Here is a 27034-nt window from a genome sequence, read left to right as displayed (position 1 = left end):
ATGTCCTCTTTTGTGAAGTGTCTGTTCATATCTTTTGCCCATTTTATAATGGGGTTGTTTATTTTTTTCTTTTCAGCATGTTTTAGTTCGTTGTAGATCCAGAATGTTATGCCTTTGTCAGACCTGGTGTTGGTAAATACTTTTTCCCAGTCTGTAGGCTGTCTCCCTGCTCTCTTGATGGTTTCTTTGGCCTTGCAGAAGCTTGTCATGAACTGATACTCTTTATGAAACTCTGTGTTAAGTGCTGGGAACATGGTGGGCCCTTAAATGTTAACTTTCCTCCCTTCGTCTGTATGATGAGGAAAGACCACTTTGTAAGGCTTCTGGGAGATTCCAGCAAGAGATACAGTAAAGTACTCAGTGTCATGTCTGGCATTTGCTTGGCACCCTGTACCACTGGCTGGTCTCATTATTGTTATTGGAAGTAGTCCAAAAGTCAATTATTAATATGACATAGTCAATGCAGCACTGTGTCCCTGTACACCCACCGGCTCACTCCCTCAACTGCCAACAATCTAAAGATGAAGGCATTTGCATTTTACTTTCTAGCTTCTCTTGCTTGTGATTTAAAGAGAGAGAGAGAAAAAAAAACAAAATTGGGCAAGAAAGTTTGGGCCCCTTACAAACTTGATCATCTGTGAATAATGAACTTTGGCTGGTAGAGCTTGGGGCATAGAGTGATTGTTTTGAAAACAATTACCTTGACCTCTGTGGTGATGTCATTTCCTCCTGCTCTGTCCAGTCTGTTGTGGTTTCTTTCTCTGGGAAGCTGGTCCAGAACAGAGTTAATAGGTTCCTCTCTGGTTGCTAAGTCCCTGCCCACAACTCCACTTTAGGGTGATCACACAGCTCTACCTCCTTTCCCATGTTTGCTTCCTGTGCCAGATCCAGAGCTTCTTGAATATTCCTTCCACCTACCTTTGTATTTCACTCTTTGAACACCGGTGTGGCACATAATACATCTATTACAAACTCTTGGTGAATAAATTGAGATTCAATAGTAAGATTGCTACCTAGGTCATCTGTTATCAGCAACTACTTTAACTTTATCTCTGTCTTAGTCAGTGTTATCCTCTCTCTGTCTCTCTTTGTCTCTGTCTCTTGTCTATCTGTCTGATGTCTGTTTTTTTCTCTCTTTCTCTGACCCACACACACATATACACACACATAAATTTTGTGTGAAGAGCAGACCCATCTCTGAAGATTAGGGGACCAAAGAATGAATGTATTGACTTTCTTCAAGTGTCAGATTCCCTAACAAATTCCATCTTCTTAGGAGTCCTAGAGCTAAACTTATGAGTTTTGTTTTGCAAACACGTTGTCATGAAATACAAAGTCTGAGTATGTGAGTCTACAAATAAGTGACCAATAAAGAACGTCTTAGTGGATTTTTGTCTCAGTTCTTATGTTGCTGAAATAATTTTCTGGAGATAAGAAATCTGTTGGCAAACACTTGTACTATCATCATTGATAAATGAACTGCTTGTTCTCAGAAGGAAGGCTGGTGTTGGATTCTTGTCATGATTTCAGCATGAGATGTGGTGTGCCACAGATACATGCTGGTCCCCTAGGAAAGGCTGAGAGTTGATGCTGTAGCTTTGCATAGAGACATTTTATCACATGGAGGATTTGTTGGGTATTGACCTTGTACTGCACAGCACAGCACCAAATTAGGCACCAAGGGACATAAAAACAGAATGTAAGACATAATCTTCAAAGTTTTATGATGTGCTTGGAGATGGGAGACATACCCAAAACAGTTAAGTTACAGTGGAAACCAGTGTATGAATAAATGTACAAGTGATCAACATTTCATTGCCAAGATTTAATAAGAGGGTAAATAAGGGGACTTTGTGTTTGGGAGATAGTTATTGGAGGAGATATTACATCAATTGAATATTACTCAAGGCAAGAATAGGCTGAGGGAAAGGGAAAATCCTCTTTATAGAAAAAATAATTTGCTGCTTTTGCAATACTTCTGGTCACCAAAATGTGTGTGTGTGTGTGTGTGTGTGTGTGTTTTCCCCTAATACCAATCAATTCTCCAACACCAGCTGGGTGCCTTAAAGTTTAACTTAATCCTGGCACCAACTGCAGTTAATGCAGACTCCGCAGTTGAAGGGCTCAGTTCCTCAAGACTGTCCCCCACTTCAATGCCAATTGCAAGTAGTGGGTCCTCAGGTTACCCACAGCTTCTATCTGACTTGGGTCCAAGTGGGTGGTTCTCATGACCCTCTTCTTGAGTTTGATCACTTGCCATAATGGCTCTACAGGACTCTGGGAAACAGCTTACTTACTTTTACCAGTGTATTATGAAGGATATATAGAGGATACTGACAACCAGTCACCTGGAAGGGATGTACAGGGCAAGGTATGGGGCAGAGGGCATGGAGGTTCCATGCCTTCCATGTGGGCCACCCTCCTGGCACATCCACATGTTCAGCAAGTGAACTCTTTTTGGACTCTGTAGCTCAAGGATTTTTATGGTGACATCATCCCTTAGGCATAATTGGTTATTAAATTCCATTTCTGGCCCTTCTCCCCTCCCCAGAGGATGGGAATGGGGCTGAATGTTTCAAACTTCTAATCGTGGCTTGGTCTTTCTGGTGACCAGCCCCTATGAGCCCACCAAGAGTTACATCAAAGTAAAAGATGTTTGTCACCCAAGAAATTCCAAGGGATTAGGAGTCCTGCATTAGCAACTGGAGTCACAGACCAAATAATAGAACAAAAAATTGTGCCCAGCATACCTAGAGCTCAGGAAGTTATAAGGATTTTAGGAACTCTGGGCCAGGAACCAGGGACCAAGAACAAAACATCAATTTCTTATTAATTATTTGCAGTATCACAGCATCCTTCACAAGGACACCAGCAGGAGGAAAGATTTGAAGTCAGGAATGAGTATGCTGTGTTTGGCATTCATAGAGATGATTCACTCAATGGAGGAGGGCTTCTCTTCCTTTATTCAACAAATCTTTATAAGAACCCACTTACAAGTGTGGTAAGTTACTATACAGACTAGTACAATGTGCAACACACTCATGTAATGATGGTCACAAAGGAAGCTGATCAGATCTGGAATCTAAAGCCCAACTCCATGTGGGTCCCTTGAGGGTACATTTAAATGGAGACAGAATGAAAAAGTAGAAATCCGGGGCAACCCCTTTGGGTCCCCTCCCACTGTGGGAGCTTTTCTATCCTCTCAATAAATCCTGCTTTCTCACTTAAAAAAAAAAAGAAAAGAAAAGAAAAGTAGAAATTCTTCTCTTTTACTGGGAAGGAAGAAGGGAAGATGAAAGTAGAGAAGTAACATGGTCTAGGCTGTGAGAATAAACATGATTGGAATCCCCAAGACTGGAAGACTCTCTGGGTATTGGAGGAATTGCAGGTAGATGTGTTTGACCAAAGCATAGAAAACAAGGAGGTCAGTGGCATGAGATCTGTGTGGACAGAAAGGAGAGGTAGAAAAGGGCAAGATGGTGCAGGGCCCTGGAACCTGTATAAAGAGTTTTGGGTTTGATCCCAGAGCAATAGAAATGAGACTTTTCGGCAGGACCTGATAGAGTATAGTGATGAATAAGAGAAAAGGCTACAAAATAATCTGTGTTTCAGTTGTAAATCATAAACAGCAGGGAGGGGCCCTGACACAAACTGCAAAGTCTTCTCTGTCTATTGGGAGAGGTCATGATTTCAGTTTGAGTAGGTTGGCTTTGGGATACAAACGACCCACCCAGGAGTAGAGTCTTTCAGGTTGTTGGAACTGAGGGCCCCAAACTCCAGGGTAAGGTGATGGGTTTCACTTCCTCGAACTGGATTTGTGAACCATGGTCAGATGTCAAGAGTAAACTGTGAGATATGGCAGCCTCTCGGAGGGAAAGACCACACTAGGACAACAAGGTCTCAGTTTGAGGAAGTCTTTACTCTGGGTCAGAGGAGGGAGAAAGAGGAACTCACAAAAGAGCCATCGGAGAGATGACAGCCAACCTAGGAAAGTGTGATGTCATGAATTCCAAGGGAGCTAAGAAGACTTTTAAGAAGGTGGAGGTCACCTGTATGGCATGGCCCTGACAGATATCAGATTGAGCAAGTCTTCAAAAAAGGCTCACCTCACTTGAAGAAGGAGGTGCTACAAGCCTTTGTCAGTTACTATCTATCTCTAGGAAATGGTCATGGTTCCACCTAATTATTTGAGGTGTGGTTCATGCTTTTGTATCATTTCAGCAGGCTACTGTTAGAGACCTTATGACTTTCAAAAACTACACATGCAATGTTTTCCTCAAGTGTTGAAAAAGACATGAGACTAGTGTGACCCTGTGGTTTATTAGTAGAGCAACCATATAGTTTGTCATTCAAATGGAGACACTGTTCAGAGTGAAAGGGGGCGTTAACCAAATGAGACACTGAAACAACTGGAATCTGGGACTGTCCTTGGCTAACGGGGACTTACGGTTACCCCAGTTGTTGGTGACTTCAGATTGGTGCCTTCTGACCACCACTGCTTTGTTCAATATTCACAAACCCAAGCTTATTTAATTCTCACAACAACTCCAATGAACCTCCATCTTCCAATTCCCCTTTTGTAGATAATTATGTGGGGACCCAAGGTGATGGGGCACTGTGTGACTTCCCACTTTTTGTCTAGAGCTCTTTCTCAATCCAGATGCTCTCTCTGATTTCAGCAAACTTGGGGACTTTTGCCATTGCTGATTTTGGCCTTCGCAGACTGGTGAGAATTTGATAGGCCTTCTATGTAGGGTTATCCCTTGTCTTTCTGCCAAATCACAATTGGCCACACTGACTTGGCCTGTCTCCAGTTTTTTGGCACCAAGACTCATTAAGCCTTCAAGTTCAAGTGAGGACATTCCAACCCGCTCCTTTAAAAAAAAAAAAACATCTCCAGTGAAAAAGCGGCTTTCTGTTTGAAGATTGGCCTGGCTTAGGTGGCAACTTAGGCAAAGACCAAGTATCTCCAACAGCCTTCTGTTAGAAAAGATGAAAGCAGATAGAGAACATGGAAGGCAAATGTGCAGGACTCATGGTAAGGAAGATGAATCCCCACTGTGGCCCTTTTTTTTTTGGAACTTCACCAGATGAATAGCCCTTGGTTCCTCCTCAAAAGAGGGAGTCTTAGCACAGTGGGGGCTACTGTTCCTATTCAGACTGTTTTCTAGGCATCAATTTCAAAGTCTACTTGGGGCACTCTTGTGTACACTTGAGTTTCTTGCATTTGAATCATTCTTAAGCTCATCTGCCTTTGTAAGTATGCTGTCCATTTAAAATTATGTACTCCTTGTCACTTCTTTTAATGTGTAGTTTTACGTGATCCAGCCCCAGTAGGGTATTTATAAAGTATACTTTGAAGCTTCTAAAAATGTGTTTGAAGCTTATTTTAGCCTAATTATCACTCTGAACTACTTCTCTCAAAATGTGATTTCCTTCGTCCTATCAGTGTCTTAATAAATATTAAAATTTGGTGGTCTTAAATCACACGTTTGTTTTCTCTCCTCCTGAACAAATTTCAGATAAATTTATTAGAATGATCAAGTGACTTTAAAGAAATACAACAGATTTCAAGATGGGCTGTTTGTAAGGTAGATAAGAAGCTGGCCTGCTCTGTTGCCTGCCTGTGGGGTTGCATGCTGGATTAGGCTTTGCTTAGATTTAAGAGGATTTGGTAGCTCCCTAATTGTATTTCCTTAATAATCCATTTTTTGATTGTCTCTAATGGGCTGTCAGGCTCAGTGGGCTGGCTTCCCACGATGAAGTGTGCAAAATTCTGGTCTCAGCCGTTCTAAATGTTTCCTTTGGTTCCCCACAGGAGATGACCTTTTGTCAAATAGCCTACCAAGGACTCAGTTTGTAAATGATTTGTTTTTTGTTTGTTTGTTTGTTTTTGTTTTTGAGTTGGAGTCTCACTCTGTCACCCAGACTGGAGTGCAGTGGCCGCTCCCGGCCACCGCAGCCTCAACCTGCTAGACTCTGGCAATCCTTCCGCCTCAGCCTTCCAAGTAGCTGGAACTACAGGCGCGCGCTACCACACCCTGCTAATTTTTTTGGTTTATTGTAGAGATGAGGTCTCACCAAGTTACCCAAGCAGATCTCGAACCCGCGGGCTCAGGCAATCCACTCACCTCAGCTTCCCAAAGCGTGGGATTACAGGCTGAGCCACCGAGCCCGGCAATGATTTGTTTTTAAAGTTAACTGTGCAGAAATAGACTTTCTTTCTTATATTTAGGGGAAGAAAGAGTGAATAAAAAGAAAAAGAAAACGTGGAGACTTTTTGTCGGAGTGAGTAGCTCTGGTGCTTGACTTTCCTTAAGCCATCGTAGACTATACCCAGAGACTACTGGTCCCAAACATGACTTCATCATGCCTGACGCCCTTTCCCACGGCTCAGGTTCCTTTGCCTGAAACTCGGGGTCCCTTCTCTGACTGGCTATGACGTTTCTGTTTATCATGTCTGTATCTTGGCTATGGAGCACGACCTGCTGGATGATCTACCAATTCTCTTTGTGTTCCCCTACTCAATGCTCTTGCTGTGTTTCATTTTAGCCACCTGGGGTGCTCTCTTCCTCTTTCATTTCCATCTCCCTAAATTTCCAACTCACACAATGGGCACCTTTCCCTCCACTGGGATATCCCCATGACTGCAGCCTGAATTCAGTCCTCTGAGCACTCATGGCTGGGGCAGCCACACATCCCAGAGTAGTTATAACAACCTTGACTTCAAGTGCTCTCTCTCTTCCTTGTTTCTGCCTTGAAAAGTATTTTAACTGTGCTTAGTGCAAGTAATTTGACTCATACATGACCCTACTCATGAGGTTGGATATTTTAACTTTCTATAAGATGATAAAGTCCTTGAAGTAGTGACAGCAACTGACCCTTCTGCATATGTCTAATGGTGTTTCCTCTTGGCAGGCATGTGCTTCATGGTAAGCTTTTGAAGAGAGAGTGATGGAAAGAAGAGAGATTATTGCAAAGTTAACATTTTTGAAATTACTGACATATTTATAACTAATCTGTAAATGTGTATTAAAGCTAGGTTATTTTAACTCAAAATAGATCATAGACCTAAATGTAAGAGCCCAAACTATAAAACCCTTAGGTAAAATATAGAAGTAAATCTTTATAATCTTGGATTAGGCATGGTTTTTGACATATAACATTAAAAGTACAAGTTTCCAAAGGAAAAATATAGGTAAATTAGACTACACCAAAATTAAAAACTTCTGTCCTGCAAATAATATCATCCTCCAGCCTGCAGAATGGAAAAAAAATTTGCAAATAATGTATCTGATAAAGGGCTTGTATCCAGAATATGTAAAGAACTCTTATAACGCAATAGTAAGAAGATAAAAAACCCAACAAAAAAAGCAGGCAAAGATCTGAATAGACACTTCTTCCAAGAAACTATACAAATGACCAATAACCACGTAATAAGATGCTCAACACTAAGTATTTAGAGAAATGTAAATCAAAACTACAATGAAATACCACCACAAGCCCCCAGGGTGGCTATCATAAAAAAGGAAGACAATAATAAGTGTGGAATGAGTGTGGAGAAATTGCAACTTTCACACATTGCTTGTAGGATGCAGCCACTCGGGACAACAGTTTGGTGGTTCATCAAAAGGTCAAACATTGTGCTGGACTCGGTGGCTTAGCCTGTAATCCTGCACCTTTGGGAGGCTGAGGTGAATGGATTGCCTGAGCCCGCGGGTTCGAGACCCGCCTGGGCAGCGAGACCTCATCTCTACAATAAATCAAAAAATCAGCCAGGTGTGGTAGTGCATGCCTGTAATTCTGGCTACTCGGAAGGCTGAGGCGGAAGGATCGCCGGAGCCCAGCAGGTGAGGCTGCGGTAGCCAGGAGCGGCCACTGCACTCCAGTCTGGGCAACAGAGTGAGACTCCAACTCAAAAAAAAAAAAAAGTCAAACATTAAGTGACCATATGACTCAGAAGTTATGTTCCTATGTACGAAATGAAACACAAGAGAAATGAAAGCACAGATCCAAACAAAGTGTTGTACACAAGCATTCATAGCAACATTATTCATAATAACCCAAAGGCAGACATATCCAAATGTCCTTAGAGTGATGCATTGGTAGATGAAATATGGTATATCCATGAAATGCAGTATTGTTTGGCCATAAAAAGAAATGAAATATAAATGGCTGCTGTAACATGATAAACCTTGAAAACATTAGGCCAAGTGAAAGAAACCAGTCATAAAAGACCACATCTCATATGATTGCATTTATAGGAAATGTCCAGAAAGTAGATCAGTGGTTGCTTAGGGCTGGTGGTTGTGGGTGAGAGGGGAAGTGAAAACTAATAGGTTTGGGGGTTTTATTATGAGGAAGAGAAACTAAAATTAGTTTGCAGTGATGGTTGCATAATATTGTGAATGTACAAAAATATTGGATTCTGCATTTTCTTTGGGGAAAAAAAGATATTTATTTCCTTTCCCCAGTATACACAGTGTTTTTAAACAAGGGAATGATCACAAATCCACTGATCCTTTTTTTTTTTTTTGAGTCAGGATCTCACTCTGCCAAGCAAGCTGGAGTTCAGTGGCACCATCATTGCTTACCACAGCCTCCAACTCCTGGGCTCAGGTGATCCTTTCCCCTCAGCCTCCTAAGTAATTGGGATTAGAAGTATGCACCACCACACTCAGGCTGGTCTCTAATTCCTGGCTCAAGTTGTCCTCCTGCCTTGGTCTTCCAAAGTACTGGGATTATAGGTGTGAGCCTCCGTGCCCAGCCACGATTCTACATTTTCAATGCATGAATTGTATGTGAATTATTTCTCAAGGTGTTAAAACACACACACACACACACACACACACACTCTCACACTCACAATGAGACGTAAAGTTTTGAGTTCAAGATGTTTAAATGTCATCTAGAAGACTCATTCCAATGATCATTTCATTTATTTCCAGGTAGACTAGTATCATATTGTAATGCTCGGCTTGTATTTTAGAACTTCATTGAAAAGAATGTTCTATGAAAAGACTGTTCATTAAAAAGATGTTATATTTATATTCTGTCTACTTCCAAAAAATGTAAAAAAAATTACAACAATAAAAAAGGCACATTCATTAGGCTCAGAAATAAAAACATTAGACAAAGGGAAGCTATGAAATCAGAGCATGAGGAAATGCTATTACTTAAATACTGCATGACTTTTTTTTTTGGTATCATGCAAAGCTCCTTTTCTGCTGCAGATGAAAGGGTTTTGCTCATTTGATTTTTTTCTGCTGGAGTCTCTGACCTCAATAGTATATTCTCCCCTTCTCTGAATGAAACTGCACTTGACATTTCTGCTGCACACCCAGTACAGTGGAATGGTGTGTGCTGTCCAAGGAGAGGCGGCCATGGTGTTTCTCTCCCCTGCCTTCATCCCGTCCATGCCTCCGCGACTCATCAGAAATGAAGGACTCAGAGACTCAACTGCCTCCTTTGGGGCCAACCAACTCCCAACTCCTCTTCAGAGGGGAACAGTGTGACTCCACTTTTTCCCATCCCTTCTTCCAAGAGCTGAGTTTACAGGCCAAAAGGAATGTGAAATAATAGATGGTGGAAAAAAACTAGAAGCCTATCAGATGATCCTTCTATGGTTGATGCTTGAACCCACCTTGAGTCTTGGTTCTGAGAGAATTTATTCAGATGTGACTGAAAACAATAGCAGAAGTTGCACAATTGTTACTGACCTAAAGACTGATGTTTTGGGCTTTCCCAATTACTTTGTAATATTTGCTCAGGTCATTAACAATTCACTCACCAAACAAAACAAAACAAAACAAATTTTTTTTGAGTCAGAGCATCACTCCGTTGCCCAGGCTGGAGTGCAGTGGCATACTCACAGCTACCACAGCCTCAACCTCCTGGGTTCAGGCAATCTTTCTGACTCAACCTTCCAAGTAGCTGGGACTACAGGTGTATGCCATCATGCCTAGATATGTTTTGATTTATTGTAGAGACCAGGTCTCACCAAGTTGCCCAGGCTGGTCTTGAAGCCCTGGGCTCAGGCAATCCTCTCGCCTTGGCCTCCCAAAGTGCTGGGATTACAGGTGTGAACCATCACACCTGGCCCACCAAACAAAAATTGATGCCTACCAAGACTTGGCCCTTATACTAGAACTGAGTTTACAGAAAGGATGACCCCTTTGCCCGAGGGGGAAGATGGCCAATTCCTGTGATGTGTGATAAATAAGAAGGCCAAAGAATGTTGAGACCCAGAGATGGGATACAGTTTTTCTTAGAAAGTGGCTCAGTGAGGAGGTACCATTGAAGCAAGATTTTGAAGGATGAGTGGGAGTTTGCTAGGCTAAAAAGGAGTGAGGGGAGGCCCGTGGGAAAGACAAGCAGGGGCAGAGGCAATAAGCATGTGAAAGTTCTCAGCTATTTGAAGGGGCTTTGCATGCTTAGGGTCAGATATTAGGACAAGTGTGAGGTGGGACAGACTGGAGATGAGAGGTAGGTATCAGGTCAGTTTTTAGCAGACTTTAATAGAATGTTAGGGAGTTTCAGCAGCATCTGGTGAGCAATAGGCAGCCAGCCACAGTCTCTAAACAGAAGAGCAATGAGATTAGGTTTGCTTTTTTAGGAAGTTACCTCTGGTGGTAGTGGAGACTTCTGATTGTTTTTTGCTGTTCCCCAAACACACACATGTGACTAGGACCCCATTCCTCCCAAGGAGCAGCAGAAATGTGTGTTCCACCTGTCTTGCTACGTCCTTCCTCAGTTTATATCTTGCTGTGCAGATCCCATGTTTCCAAAGTCCTCTTCCAATTCACTTGCTTAGGACTTGGGCATGTCTCCTCCTAGAACTAGTGTTCTTCACAAAGTCTTCTGTCAACCATCCCACATCTGAGATGGGGCCAATCCATCATAGAAACCAGGCCTACGGGCATCTGGGCTCAGCTGGTAAGAGGTAAACACTTGATAACAATAGTGGAGTGAAAAGGAAGTAGATTCAGAGATCTAACTAGCCGCATTCAAAGCAGAACCCTCCCCGCCTGTAGAACAGCAACGGGCCTCTGCAGCTCTTGGTTTGTCCCCACCACCTTCAGGATGGCAAGTGAGGTGGGGAGACAGGGGCTCTAGAAAGAGCTCAAAGACAGTTTAACTTTTGGAAAGCAAGGCTAGTCCCCTGTGGGTGCAGATATAGCACAGCTGAGTCTGTCTTTGCAGCTTCTTTTTGCCTTGCCTTTGTTGACTTCCTTCCTTCCTTGCTTCCTTCCTTCCTTCCTTCCCTCCCTCCCTCCCTCCCTCCTTCCTTCCTTCCTTCCTTCCTTCCTTCCCTCCTTCCCTCTGTACCTGCTTTCCTATTGCCTTCCCCCTGTCCAGAGCTACACCCAATGGAGGCCAATCTTTCATCTCTCCCAACCCAGGTCTAGTCACAGTCAGGATGCTCCAAAACCTGCTTGGAGGAGATGATCATCATGCCTGCCATTTAGGATGTATATATTGCACATCAGGTCTGTGCCAAGTATGTTACATGAATTATTTTACTTACTGCACACTACTCTTATGCTACTACTAGCAGGTATGCTTTGTGCCCATTTTATAGAAGAGGAAACCAAGGCTAGTTGATCTTGAATGACTTAAGTCACTTGCCTAGTGACTTACAGAGCGGAGATATGAGCCCAGGTTTTTCTGTCTCTGGAGGCTCCTACTGCTCTTGGAAATTTATGGATCTCAATCCTGGAACTCTTGGTTCTGAGAACTTCTTGCTGAAGAGGTGCTGGGGGGTCAGGGATCCAGCTGCTTATCTGATCCAAGAACAGAAGCCATCAGAGCTTCAGCACAGCCATGTCACTTTCCAAGTTGTCTCTCCACCCTCCTAAAGGCAAACCCAGTAATAACTGGGGCTTAACTGTGCAAAAGAAATGCTAATTACAATCATTTCTATATAATTGCTGTGTAGCACAAAGATGATTATACGTATCATTGCCTGTGTCAGAAAGACTCTAGTCTTCCTTTTATTTGGTTATAGGAGATTTTGTTCGTGTGTTGTTAGCCTTCACATTTTATTGATCACGTGTCATCTTAAACTTGTAGCTTATAAAGGCAGGAAGAATCTTGAGTGGGAGAGGCAGTTTGGAGGTGAAGGGGTTTGAGTACCAGATGCGGCATTTGGTGGGCATCCTGTGAGCACTTGGGACCCTAGAAGTCACTAGAAGAGGGACGGCACATGCCAGAGCTAGATTTTAGAAGTGGTCAACTTAGGTGCAGTGGGCAGGTGGATTCAGATAGCAGAGACTGGTGGTGGCTGAAGATACAAAAAGTGAATTGAGATACAAAAAGTGAAGTGTCATAGGAAAGCACAACTGCCCAGATTTCGAAGCCAGGGTTTGTAATCCCAACTCTACCGTTTAGGAGCTCTGACCTCAGATGTGTGACAGATGCCTTATCTAGATTATTTTATTTGATTTTTAGGTCTTTTCTAATTCCCAAATTCCATAACTTCCAAACAGCAGGAATGGTTATACAAAGGAAAGACTGAAAATGGATCAAAGGACTCCAAAATTCTCAGATAATCGCTCTACATTTCCTTCCTTCCTAGTTTATTTCATTAATGTAAGTTTTTTTAGTATTAAGAATAGACATGATATGTAAGAAAAGATTTTTTCTCCCCCTAGAAAGTATAGGAAAATACAAACAGGTCCATTTGTTTACAGTGTCCGAAATTCTAGCTCTTTTCTTTTTTGCTGCTGTTCTAACAAGATTCAGGGGAAGGGTTGTGCGTAGGTCTTAAATTTTGCATTTGGAGACAGGACTTTCTTGGGTACAGCTTGCCAAAGTGAGGTCCTTTTTCACTGGAAAGGGCCCTCGTGGAAAGTTAAGGTGGTGCTGGATGCTGTAACCGATAAGGCCTTACATCTCAGTGGTTTAGTACAATGGACATGTATTTCCACTATTGTATCACCTAATTCTGGCAGCAGGGAAGGGTGGGGACAAATCTGTTCCAGGCAGTTCTTCAGGGACCCCAGCAAAAAGATCCTCAAGGCGTCTTATCATTTTCAAGGACTTCCTGGGTGCCAATATCTAACTAGTTAATGTGAAGGAGAGAGGACAGAGAATTTTTTGGGAGGGTCTTTAGGATGTGGCATGAGTGTGATATGTATGACTTCTGCCTACCCCACATTGGCCAGAACTCTGTTCTACAGCTGCAGCAAACTGCAAAGGAAGCTATGTGTCCAGGAGAGCAGGAAGATAGACTGGGTGAACAGCCCCTGCCTCAGGTGCTGCATTAGAATAATAGCACTGCTGAGCCCTCAAATTTGCAGGATCAGGCCCAATTTCTTGGAATTCCAAGTCTACAAAGACCTTCTAAAGCTCCTATGATCTCTTCTTAGGTGTGCTCAGGGCAAGTGGCTTAAGTATGACCTATATTGCACACACTCTGAACAACACATAGCACCTAACAAACATTTGGTAGGTATTGGTGGCAATTTGCATTCCAACACTGTTTTGTTCATATGAAACTCTTCTTTGTCTCAAGGCTCACCTTTTCCTATATTTTAGTCCATTTTTCTTGACCTCCAAGGATTTGTTCATTTTCCTGGTTTTGCCAAGGTAACTCCAAAAAGAAACCTTTAAAAATGACATCTGTAACAGGTTTATGGTCAAGGTTAAATTGATCTCATGCTTCGATTCAAAAACAGTTGCCATGTTAGATTAAATGAAAGTACATATACCTTCATCCAGGGTGCATGGTCAAACCCAGAAAGTGATCAAGGAAACTACAGACGCTTGAGCCAAATTAAAAGGGACACAAAGTGGATAATTTTGTGATCATAGTTGCCTATTGCAGCTGTGCAAACCAAGCTAATGAGCTGATGATGTAATCTCTTGTTGCAAAGAATAAAGTGATTTCCCATGAGATTAAGCATGAACTTCCTAACCCTGCACTTAAGGTCTAGATAGTGCCTCTGCTGTCCCCCAAACTCTAGGATAATTGTTAGCATTGAATTTCTGAATTGAATAACTTGTAGAGTAAGCGCAAACTTTCAAAATGTGCAATCTTTAAAAAATTTTACCTGTAATATTTGTATCATGGTCCAATAACACAGAAGCTGCCCACTAGTATAATTCCACATGTCTGGATAGGTCTTGTATTTTTTGCAGAAGTTGAAAGAAACAGAACCTCTGTCTCCCAGGGTAGGAATTTGAGGTGTGTTTTTAAAAGTTGCAGGTAGAAACTTTTTTTTTTTAACTTTGTATTTTATAACCATTAAACGATGATTGAGAGGCTATCAGACACTGGATATTAGGGGTATAAGAAGTTATAAAATACAATTTTGTGTTGAATCAGAACACCAGCATCGAGTCTCAATAGTTTTCTTTAAGGAATCTTAGATTGTTAATATTTTAAGAACAGTATTCCATAGAATATGTGCAGAGCTTATTTTTAATTCACCTTCTCAGGAACTCAAGATGGTTGTGCCCTAGGTGGTATGACCATAAACCAATATATCACAGTTCTGTTCTTCTTGTGGGTTTAAATCCACTAGTGAGCATGCCCTATGAGGGGGAGGCCTGGGCTCACCTCTCCCTTTTTTGGCAACCCTAGAACCCAACTTCAGACCAGGCATCATGCACAGTTGATAAGTATTTGCTGAGTTCATGCAGGAACATATGGAACAGCTTTATGTGAAATGGGTCTCAGGGTGTTGTCAATTTAGAATATAAGAGTTTAGTCAACACCTTTTAATTTGTATCATAAAAGAAACATATTACTTTTGCTTACTCTCCATGCCATTAACTTCTGTCTTAATTGAGAATTATGCAAGATCATAGCTTTTCTTCCTGTTCCTAGTTGCTTCTCACTAAACATATGCTAGGTGAGCTATATACTTGTGTTGATCTGATTCCCTGATGTGAGATTTCTATCCAAGGGTGACCAGAGGAACAAGGAAAACTTATTTTAGCCTTTGGCAGTTGGCTTGTGGAAAAGTTGAAACTAAAATAACTTCCACTAGCAAAAAGGGACATGTTCAATACACTCAGTGGTGAATATGCAAGTTTCCACGGATCAAATGTTAGCAACAGACATCACCCCATTGGATCCTCATCATAATCCTGAATGGAAGATGAGGTTTATTTTAGATACTCATTTTATGAAAGGAAAAACTGAGTCCCTGATCAAGTGACTTCCCAGTTACTCAAAGCCAATGTAAGTTGGGTTTACCTGTTAAAACCTACACTACTGATTCCAAATTCACTGCTGCTTCTGTTTTATCAAGCTGAATGTTGTAAGTTATTTGTGATGTTTTATTTATCTATGTTTTTAAATACCTATGATTTTTTAATAAGCAGAAAATTTCTATGTGCATTCAGTTATACATTTGTGTTTATACTTTTTATATTTGGTGTTGCTTTAAAAATATAAGTCAGATCATTTCAGTCTCCATCTTAAGAGTCTTTTGATGAATATAAAGATGGTCTGTTACCACATGGTGAGGATAAACTACCTATTAAGGCCTTCTAGCTGTAGGTTTTGGGAAGTATAGACCACAGGTGGGAGATTGGTATAGGGCTCTGCCGAGTGGAGATATTCTGTCCAGAGGACGACAGCCTCCTTGCCTCTGGAATTCCTGGTGAGGATGTTGTAAGATTATCCAGGGACAGAACTTGGCATGTGATGTGTCTCTCACGTCTCTGTCTCCCATTAGACACTGGCATCCGTTTTCCTTTCATTCCCACCTGGTATTATCCCATTGTAGTGAGATAGTGTTTGTTTGGGTTTTTAATTTTTGTTTTTTGTTTTGTTTTGAGTTGTGCTTGGGTAACACATACTGAAGCTAGACTTTCTAAAGCACCAAACTGTGGTGTAAAATGACTAAGCAATGAAGACTGTCATAGTCCCCAGCCCTGCTACAAACTAGCTGTGCGTATCCCTGGAGAAGTCATCTCATCTGTTTAAGTCTTAAAAATGATGGAACATATCTATGACCTGTCTCAACGGGACAGGATTTTGGGGGGGGGATGATGCATCTCCGAAGTTACATATATGTAAAATATCGTCATCAGCATCATCACTTGAAAGCACTTCATCAAAAAGTATTTATTGAAAATATTTCTATTTTAATTGACACAGGAAGGAAATAGTGGTTTTTAATAAAATTGCAAGTCAATATTCTTGATTCTTACTAAAAAAACTCTCTTAGGTCAAAAAATGTCCTCAGTTTAATGCAAAATACAAGATAAGCAGGTGTTGGGCATTTTGACAATGTGAATTCAATGTTATCTTTTGGAGTTGTGTACTATAAACTGTGTATAGGATTGAAGCAATGTTTACATAAGAAAATACAGCTGCTTCATTCTGAAAATATTCTAAATAGTTAAGAGCATTATGGCCTCATTTTTTAATTTATGGTAACACATTTTGAAAGAGGACAGTTTTTTGTTGTTCTGTTAAGCAAGGTCTCATGTGATGGTTCCGTTGATGAATTAATTGATTTGTACAACTTCTGCCATATAAGTGCAATTTTAAAAGGATGGGTATAATGAAATATTTAAGACAGTTTAAAAATTCTAAACATGTATCAAAGAGGCATTTCTGGAGCCATCATTACTAAAATATTCATATACTTCTTTGTCATAATAGACAAAAGCGTATCTCTTTGAAAGAGGATTTTAAAATAATAAATTTTGGGGTAGGATGTTTTGTTATTTTTTTTTCTACTTGCCAACAAGGCTCAGTTATCTGGTAGCGAGGGCATTTCATTTAATTTTAAAAATCTAAAATTATTAGAGCAAGTGACTGATCTAAAATGCTGTGACTACTATAAATAAATATTTATACATGAACATAGAGAAACATTTACAGAAAATGTCTTAAGTGCCAGGCTCTGTGCTAACTTTTTACTTATTTTGCCATATTTGAGTCACGTTGGCACCTAAGCAATTGGTATCATTATATTTCTATCTTATCACTGAGGAGGCTAACGTTAAGACTTGTCCAAAGTAACAACCTCAGTGAATGGCCAAGCTGAACTCAGTCAGTTGGATTCAAAGCCAACTTTCTTACTCCTTGGACACCTCTGTAGCCATCAAGGGTTTGCAGTTATTAAAAAGTATGTAACTCGGCCAGGTGTGGTGGCTTACACCTGTAATCCCAGCATTTTGGGATGCCAAGGTGAGAGGATTGCTTGAGCCCAGGAATTTGAGACCAGCCTGGGTAGCATAGTGAGACTTCATCTCTACAAAATATTTTTTAAAAGTTAACCAAGTGTGGTGGCTGATGTCTATGGACCCAGCTACTGAGGAGGCTGAGACCAGAGGATTGTTGGAGCCCAGGAGGTTGAGGCTGTGAAGAGCTGTGATCATGCCACTGCACCACTCCAGCCTGAGCAACAGAGCAGGACCTTAATCTTAAAAAACAAAAGACAAAAAACAAAATTTTTAAAAAGAAATAAAGGACATAACTCTTCATGCATTGATAAGTCATACTCTCCAAGGTAAATTGTCCAGCTTCCAAAATATGTTATTACATGAAAAAACAAGGTTTAGGACAGCGTGTGAGTGTGTACTATATACTACACCTGTTTTAAAACTTTATATGTATCTTTATGCATTTTTCTCTGGAACATCTTTCAGGTTGCCTTCAAAGAATAGGCTGGGGCTCACCGGGACAGAGGTGTGACACATGAGACTTACATTTTACTGTATAACTTTTTGATTCTTTCAAATTGTCAACATTGTACATGAATATAATCTTAAAGTTCAAGTAAAATGCCACAGTTAAGAACTAGTGAGAAAAATAAGTATCTTAAGAATTATGTACATTCAAAGACTTGACTTCAGCGACATCCTATTTATCTGTGTATCTTAAACCAGAAGGATATGGGATTTTAACACCCCTTGAGAGAATGCACCGATCTAGGACATTTGGGTCTTGGGCCCAACTGTGCTACTTAGTCAGCTCTGGGGACATCACCCAGCATCACCAGGCTGCAATTTCTGAGCTGTAAAATGAGGAGTCAATAAATTACCTTCCATCTTGAAAAGCCAACGATTCCAAAATAAGTTGCAAGGAAGCACTTTTTTTGTTTGTTTGTTTTGAGTCAGTCTCACTCTGTTGCCCAGACTGTAGTGCCGTGGTGCTATCAGAGCTCACTGCAGCCTCAACCTTCTGGGCTCAGACGATCCTTTCACCTTAGTCTCCTGAGTAGGTAGGACTACAGGCACATGCCACAACGCCTAGCTAATTTTTTGAATTTTATAGAGACCAGCCTATGTTGCCCAGGCTAGTCTCGAGATCCTGGGCTCAAGTAATCCTCCCACCTTGACCTCCCAAAGTGCTGGGATTACAGGCATGAGTCACCACGCCTGACCCAAAAAAGCCCTTTTTAAAAAGATAAAATTTGTGGTTAAAACTAAGTGAGTTCATGAAAAGAGTAGCTGTCTTGGCTCTTGGTAGGCAAAAAACCCATGCCCACTCCAAGTACTAACTGATGGTGACAGCATGTTGAAATTACAGTGAAAGTTACCAAGAAGAAACAATTCGCCTGAGCCTGCGGGTTCGAGACCCACCTGGGCAACTTGGCGAGACCTCATCTCTACAATAAATAAAAAAATTAGGTGGGTGTGGTAGTGCATGCCTGTAGTTCCGGCTACCTGGAAGGCTGAGGTGGAAGGATCGCCAGAGCCCAGCAGGTCGAGGCTGCGGTGGCCAGGAGCGTGCCACTGCACTCCAGTCTGGGTGAAGGAGTGAGACTCCAATTAAAAAAAAAAACACGAAAAGGAATCCAGTGGAATATCTATTATGATGACCTTCAATATGAAGGTTACTTTCATATATGGAAGGAAATACACTAAGTTTTAAAAACTTCAAATAGAATTAATTATATACTTAATATTATCTCAGCAAGACTATGCATGTCTGAGCAACTGCACCAATGTGTTTAAAAATTTACATGTGGGCCTGGCGTGGTGGCTCAAGCCTATAATCCCAGCACATTGGGAGGCCAAGGTGAGGGGACTGCCTGAGCAGGTTCAAGAACAGCCTAGACAACTTAGTGAGACTTCATCTCTACAATAAATAGAGGTGGTGCACACCTGTAATTCCACCTGCTTGGAAGGCTGAGACCGAAGGATTACCTTAGCCCAGCAGGTCGAGGATGCAGTGACTGTGAGCATGCCACTGATCTCCAGCTTGGGTCACAGAATGAGACTCCAACTCAAAAAAAAAAAAAAAAAAAGGAAACAATTCATCTTGGATGCAAGCAACAGCATATCCTGTCTGTCACAACCCCTGGAGGGACATTCTCAAGATATTAATACATAGTAGTATCACATTCAAATACAGTCTATATTTAAGGCTATTATTAAACTATTTCCAAGAATTTTTTTATTCATCTGTAGAAATCTATCAAGCATAGGTTCTACAGAATTTACTACACATAATCTTGGATTACATGAATTATAACTGAAATCAGCAAACCTTTTCTGTATGCACTGTCGTAACTACTCAACTCTGCTGATGCAGCGCAAAGGTAGCCGCAGATGATATGTAAATGAATGCACATGACTATGTTTCTGAACAGCTTTATTTACAAAAACAGGTGTTGGGCCAGATTTGGCCCTTGGGTCATAGTTTTCTGACTTCTGAATTACAATAAACCCCTTCCCTGAGTGTCTCTTTGCACAGTATTCTAAATTGCCTAATGGCCTCTTTCATTCCTGAACGTGGAAATAAATGCTGTCATTCTACCGTCTCCTGCCTTCAATTACTCCTTTGTGAACAACTTATTTTGCAAGTGCTACTCTTTATCCTGTTATCCTGATGCTAACCATATTTTAGTTTTTGCAAGTTGCCTTCCTTACATCTCTTCACTCTGAATTTATATTTCCGTAGACAAGCAGTTTTAGTTGTTTTCTTCCATTCCTTCATTGTACAACCATTTTTATATAATTTCAACCTTTACCCTGAATATCTTTTGCTCATATCTTTTGTACCTAGGGAATCGTGGTCAGCCCTGCTTAAAATCTTCAGCATAGGATTGATTAACCTCTTATTCAACATATTCTTCCCTTTTTAAAGTGAAGAAGCTTAACCAAATTTATGAGTCTCTCCTCAAAGAGCAAACAGGGTCTGGAGGTAAAATTTGTCTTGGTCTCTGAACTTAGCATATCCCTGGAGACACCTCTCCCCAGCCAGGAAATTGGCAGCCAACATTACCTGAGGTGTGATACCTGGCTCCAATTCTAGACAATTCCCGCCCAACCTCAATCCAGCTCGCATCCTTGTCTTCCCTTGAAGCACCTTCCAGTCTGTATCCTGTCTCCTTGCCCAGCACTTCTAGATTCTAAAACTTCACCTGCCATGGACAAACTTGATGTTGGCAAGCCTCTTTCTTTATATGCATGAAAGCTGATAGATTATTGAGATTTACTACCTGCTTTAAATTCTCAGCTTTTCCTACCCACCGACTCAGCTGTAGCCCCGGATAAAGGTGATTTGTGTGATCCATCTTGCTTTCTGTCTCACTTGACATTCTGCCTTTTTTCATGACAGGTTGCTGAATGCTATAAAGCCAGGACTTGTTAAAAAGATCAATAGATTGCCTACCCCCATTGCGGGATTGGTGAGTATACGGAATTAAGATTTATTTTCCAATGTTTCTTTTCTCTAACCTAAGGGTCATGACAGTACCATTTATTATTGCTCTCTCCTGCAATATAGATTCCACTTGAATGAGAATGCATTGAATCTATTAAACTAAGAGGTCACTTAGAAATGAAAGATTGCAGTGATGCCTAAATGGCATCTTAATTTTTGTTTGTGTTATTTCCATGAGTGATAAGGTCCTTCACTCTTAAAGAGGTAAATTTGTTTTGGGGGTGAGAGGTTGATAATTAGGTTGACCCCAGGAGAGGAATGTGATTTTAATTACATCTTCTCATTTCAGTTCTTCATGGTATTCACCTGAATGAAGGGGAGGGCGAGTTGAGAGAAAGAATTTCAAGAGAAAGCGGCACGTTCCTAAGAAGCTGCTGTTTTCAATAAACTGACTTGGTCTTAAAAGTCACATTTGTAGACCAACAATTCTAAAGACATAATGGTGCACTAAGGTGGTCTAACGCCATCTGGAGAACTGTTTAAGCAAAGCCCTTGACTTTCTGAACCTACCCACGTAAAATCTATGAAACTCACATGTTCACATATACTCAGAAGCAGGATATTTTGTTCATGCAATGATATATATCATAACTCTTGACAACTGATTTTACTTGTTTCATTGCTGTTGCCTTTTGTATAGAAAAAGGAAGGATAGAAGATCAGAAAGACAACCAAATCTTAGTTCTGGAAGGAAACTGGCATATTTGCATGCACGCATACGCACACACACAAACACACACACATGTGCATACACAAAGCTGAGGAAGTGTACAGTCTGGTAAGGACTCTCTTATTGCTTCCACTGTGAATGCCTTCTATGCATGTGGTTTTGCAGAAGGCAAGGAGAAAAATGTTAAGAATTTAGGCAGGTTCCTACATAGACTTGCTGATTGTTGTTTAAAAGTTTCCTAGCTATAGCACGATGACTAATTGAAATTAGATGTGACCAAAAACCCATTGTGTTTGAGCACTGTGGGGGTCCTGGTAGGAAGGTACATTGTTTTAGCCAGTTGAATGAAATAGATGTTTTATTTATTTTAAGAATTGCTATTTCTGTGGATGCATTATATTTCCCATATTCATTGGTAGTGACTTGGTGATTTGTCACTAAAAATTCTTCCAATTTTGTTTGTCAGAATCATTGTACCCAACTAAGTTAATACATAAATAGGTAAATTGGGAAGGAAAAGATTTGAATAATTTTATAACAGAAATAATCAATCAATATATGGGTAGTCTATGTTATATATATTAATGTGTACATACATTAGTTTTTAAAAACTTTTTTTAAAAGTTTTTTAAAAGCTTTTTTAAGCCTGTCACCCAGGCTGGAGTGCAGTAGCACACTCACGGCCACTGCAGCCTCAACCTACTGGGTTCAGGTGATCCTTCCACCTCAGCCTTCCAAGTAACTTGAACCACAGACACATGCTGCCACGCCCAGGTAATGTTTTAATTTATTGTAGATAGGAGGTCTCACCCAGTTGCCCAGACTGGTTCTTGAACACTTGGGCTCAGGCAATCCTATTGCCTACACTTCCCAAAGTGCTGGGATTACAGGTGTGACCCACCATGCCCGGCTAATTTTTAAAAACTAAATTCACCTCTTCCAAATAGGAAAGCCAAAATATAATCCCTTATGTCTTCTTGATGACCTTGACACTTACCTCTTTGGCTCCCAAGCCTGTGGCACCCTCTGAACTTGGAGCTCTGTGCTTTAATGTTTATAGAAGCAAAACTTGCAGCATAAAGTCAAGGAAGGCCCCAGGGAAATCTAGACAGACAGACGCAAGCAGCCCCCAGGCCAGCAACTAAAGAGAAAAGGGTCTGGAGTCTTAATTTAAGATGTACATTATAGAACATTTTGGTAAAATTCAGTGTTGGGGACATATGCGTTTACCTTTATGTTATTTCTTACCACAGATCAAATGTCAATGCTTACATATTCCCTCTGTCTTAGAGCATCAGGCAACCTGCTGCCAGGAAGCAAGGTGACCTCAATTTCTTTCCTTCCATTTAGGTGCCTGACATCTATTCCTCTGCTTTACTTATTTATTTATTTACCTGCATTTCCTTTTCTTGGTCCCTTTCTATCACTTTTCCTTTTATTTTACCCTTTTCCAAATAACACATCCCCACTCACCTTCATCTTATAGCACTTGTATCTTATTTATTAATTTATTTATTGTCTTTAGTCCAAAAAAAACTTTCTTAAGTATATAGTCAATTACTGCCCATTCACTAATGATTCCCAAATCTACAAACTCTTTTTCCTTTGCTCCAACTGCCTTCAGTTCGACTTTTCCAAAACCTGGGCACCAGTTGAGTTCCTGGCAGGAAATAGACCCCCCACCCCCTGTTATGTTCCTCTGCTTCTAGGGTTCAACGTTCACACTCCCTTTCTGTGCTCATTTTCTTGTCTGTCTTCACAATGTCATCTCTCCGTAACACTGACCCAAATCAACATTTCTCATGAAGTACTCCCTCCTGAGCTCCAGGGCTGGAGTTCTGCCTATGGGACAGTTCCATCTGGATGATCCACAGACACCTCCAACTCTACATAGTCAAATCAGACTTCAGGGACCACTCCTGTGCACTTGTTCCCTATGTCATTGCCCTCGTTGAGCTATCAGAGAATTTGGCAACTTTCTCCAGTCTGTCTACTTGTCTGAATTTCTTTGGTTGCTGCTTCAGAGGAGGCTGTCCTCATCTTTTACCTGAACTTTTAGAGTCCATTCATGATTCCACAAACACTAGTCAGTCTTGTGTATGATGCCTTTTCTCGTGATACTTCTTGTGTATGTAATACTCTCTCTCTGCGCTCTTCTTGACGTGATCCTATTTGTTTATCAAGATCTAACACAAAACCACCTACTTTGTGAAACTTTTAGTATTTATGGGCTGTTACTATCTTTTATTACAGCATACTGATAACATCCCTTGATGTGGGAGAAAATGAGCTAATACAAGACAGATAAAATTCAGCTCTGCTGAGATGTACTTTGAGAAATAAGATTTTGAATGCCTGTTATTAACAGTCTGAAATTAAAGTTCTATAAAAGGCTTAGTATTCATGTTGACACCATGGCTTTAAGTAGTTAATGGGCCATGATCAAACTTACCCATATCCATAATGGGTCCAAGTGACATTAGCTGTCTTAGTGAAGCCTTAAGAAATCCCAACGATTCTAAGGAAACAATTTAACAAGTTCAAATCCAGGAACATACTGCAAATCAGCTGGCCTGTACTCACTAACACTGTCAGTGTCATTAAAGATACCTCCCCCAACCCCAAAAGGCAGGAAAGCTGTTCTCTATCAAAGGTGTCTAAGGAGATATGACACTTTCAGTGTCATTAAAGATATCTCCCCCATCCCCAAAATGTAGGAAAGCTGTTCTCTATCAAAGGTGTTTAAGGAGATACCAAATGCAGTGTGTGATCCTTGATTGAGAAACAGCAACTATAATAGACATTATTGAGACAATTGAGGAAATTCAGGTATAAATTGAATTGTTAGATAATAGTATTCTCTCAGGGTTGAATTCCCTGCATGTGACAACTGTCCTATATATATTGGGGAATACTCTTGATCTTAGGAGGTAAATATACTGGGGTATTTATGTCATGATGTGTACAACTGTCTTCAAAATGTTCAAAAAAAGGTCTATGCATATAATTATAGTTTTATATGCACATGGAGATAGACATAGAAGGAAGGAAAGAAGTGGGTGGGGGGGAGGGATGGGTAGGAGGATGGATATGGCAAAATGTTGTATTTATCTCAGGGATATAGAGGTGTGATGCACTATTCTTGCAACTTTTTGGTAGGTTGAAATTTTTCAATATAAAAGGTTGAGGATTAGAATTAGTTAATTATCTCATTGGGGGGTAGAGAAACCTCAAATGAGTAGTCATTTGAAGATCGCAGAGACCCCCTTGAATTAGTAGAGATGCAGCCTTTATGTGAGCCTATTTTTCACATGACATTTTCTTCTTTCTAATATTCATGACAGTCAGAAAAAAGCAGATAGTGAATCCCTCAAATGCTTTCGAAGAGGTCTAGGTTGGCTTGTCCTTTGTTGGGGGGTTGACAGGCCGCTGACCATCTATTGGTCAAGAAGTCCATAGTAGCAGGGCCCACAGAGAACTGAGAAGCATGGCCAGAAGATTTTTCATGCTGGAACCCAGGCCTTTGTGTCTTAATGGCCCAGTGTGGAGAAGCCAATCCGTTAAGACGGCCCAGCCGCTTAACTTGAAGATAAATAGAAAAGTGTGTTTTCACATAGGAATCCCGAATTATAAACACATGTAGATTTACAAAGGCATGAATAGGTATATTATAGCCCCCGAGTTAAGCTGTGGTTACAAAGAATTCAGGGGTGAAGGTGTTAAAACAAAGTAGTTGGAAATCATTTCCTGATGAGAATGCAAAGCCTCGGATCCGGGTCTGTATTTCTTCTATAACAATTGCTGACACACGAAGCCGTGTCGTGACTGCCTGCAGATGCTTGCATTCTTTTTAGGTGTTAGTGATACTGTTAGCTGTTGCCAGAGAGAGAAAGGCCTCAGATTTAGGTCTTGGAGAACCAAAGACTTTGCAAAACGCTGCCCTTTCGCCTGCCAGCTTGCCAGGATTGTACAATCAAGCCACATCCTGCAACTCAATTGACTGGTCATTAGAGATCATGCTAAAGGCTCTTTCATCCCAGGAACATCGGACTTTATACAAAAGACACGAATGTATGAAATCCTTGCTGATGATAGGAGTTTGGGGATTAAGCTTTTTCTTGCCCAGATTTTAATTGTGACAGCTATTGTATATGTGTGTGTGCGCGTGTGCGTGTGTGTGTGTGTGCGTGTGTGTGTGCGAACATGTGAAGTATAATTGAAAATAGATGATATTTGGGGTGTCTACCCTGAATATCTGAACCTTCCTAGAGCTGTCATGAAATATTCACTCGGTCTTTTCTGTGAGTCCCTAAGGATGAAAGTGATATGAGGAAAAGAGAATCTCACATATGGAAGGACATCTTAGGTATATTTGCTTTACAGATGAGGACACATAGGTCCATAAAGGGAACATTATTTGCCCAAAATTAAGCAAACAGTAAAAACTGAGATGGACCCCAAGTCCCAGTTAGCCCGCTCCTTGCTTGTTTCATATCCAAGTGTTCCCAGCTAAAGATGGGGCACTTGTTAACGACAGAGTATTTTACCGCTTATGAAAAAAGATAGGGAGACAAAGACTCACCTTTAAGTTCACCTTTATTTTCTTCCTTTTGGCCAATACTTTCAAAATATTTTTCTGAGCTTTGTGAAGGGCTTCACTTCATCAGACGCCTCTACACATGGCGAATGGTGGAGATTTGATGCCGGGTGAAGCTCAGTAGGACAGAGCAGGAATGTGACTGGTAGAATCTCCTACCATTTAGTGACCCTACCTCACTCAGAGACATATTCTTTAGGAAAAATGAGATGTATTTTTCTCTAGTCAGAGATAAAATTTCAAATATGATTAGAGCTTGGCTTCCTGGTGGATAAAAATGTAAACTTCCATTGGCTCTGTAGATTTAAGAAACTTTCAAAAGTTATCTGCTTTATCTTTGAAACTGATATCAAAGCAGTTGACATTTCATTGTTTGAGGGAGGTCAAAGCAGGCAAAATGATGAAAAGGCTATAGAGATTTGTGCATTAAGAGATTTAAAATATTATTGAGACAAAGGCAGACATACAAAGCTGTTGAAAACTGAGTAGTAGGAATGAAAAGCCTTGATGCAAACTTCATCTTTTTAGGAAAATGACAATACAATAAATTTGGATCCCAGGCATTTGGGGTGTCTACTTGGCAAGAAGAAGTTTCCTGCAAATCCTGCATAGAGGTTAGCTCTGGTGTACCTCAGCTCACCCATATCGATGTCTTATGTTTTAGGTTTATATTCTGTAACATCCTTTAGAATTTCTAGAGCCTCTACTTTCCCTTTAACTGTTTATCTTATAGATTACCTGAGAAAAAGCTGGTCAAAGTTTTGTCCTCTCCCTGTCTCTCTTGCAGTTGAGTCATTGTTTTAGGCCAGGAGTGGGACATGACAGGCAGAGAAAGTCCAGAGGTATAAGTTACCACTGTGGTCACTATCATGTATTGAACACTTACCACACACCAGGTACAGTGCCAGATTATCCTTCATAATCTTTACAACAGCCATGAGATGTTGTCATGGCTGTACCCTCAGTGAATCTCAGAAAACCAGGGTTCAAAGAGGTAAGATACCAGCTCTCCAACTAATGAGATGCAGAGTTGGGATTTGAACCTGGGTTTGTCCAGCTCTAGGATCTGTGGCTTTTCTACTATTACCTATCCCCATTAGACCCTATCGAATCTCAACACTTTCTG

At 40.8% G+C, this 27034-nt stretch overlaps 1 protein-coding gene across 1 annotated transcript in view; it reads left to right on the top strand.

The window, feature by feature from the left end:
• LIMCH1 (LIM and calponin homology domains 1) overlaps positions 1-27034 on the top strand; it is a 245906-nt gene that overhangs the window by 25697 nt on the left and 193175 nt on the right. The window contains exon 6 of the mRNA XM_021706459.1: positions 20537-20606. The gene's annotated coding sequence lies outside the window, so the exon portion shown is untranslated. The remainder of the gene's footprint in view (positions 1-20536; positions 20607-27034) is intronic.

The sequence above is a fragment of the Carlito syrichta genome, unplaced genomic scaffold (assembly GCF_000164805.1).
Source record: "Carlito syrichta isolate Samal-C Ts95f unplaced genomic scaffold, Tarsius_syrichta-2.0.1 Scaffold315593, whole genome shotgun sequence".
Lineage (NCBI taxonomy): Eukaryota > Metazoa > Chordata > Mammalia > Primates > Tarsiidae > Carlito > Carlito syrichta.
This window is presented reverse-complemented; position numbering and strand designations above follow the sequence as displayed.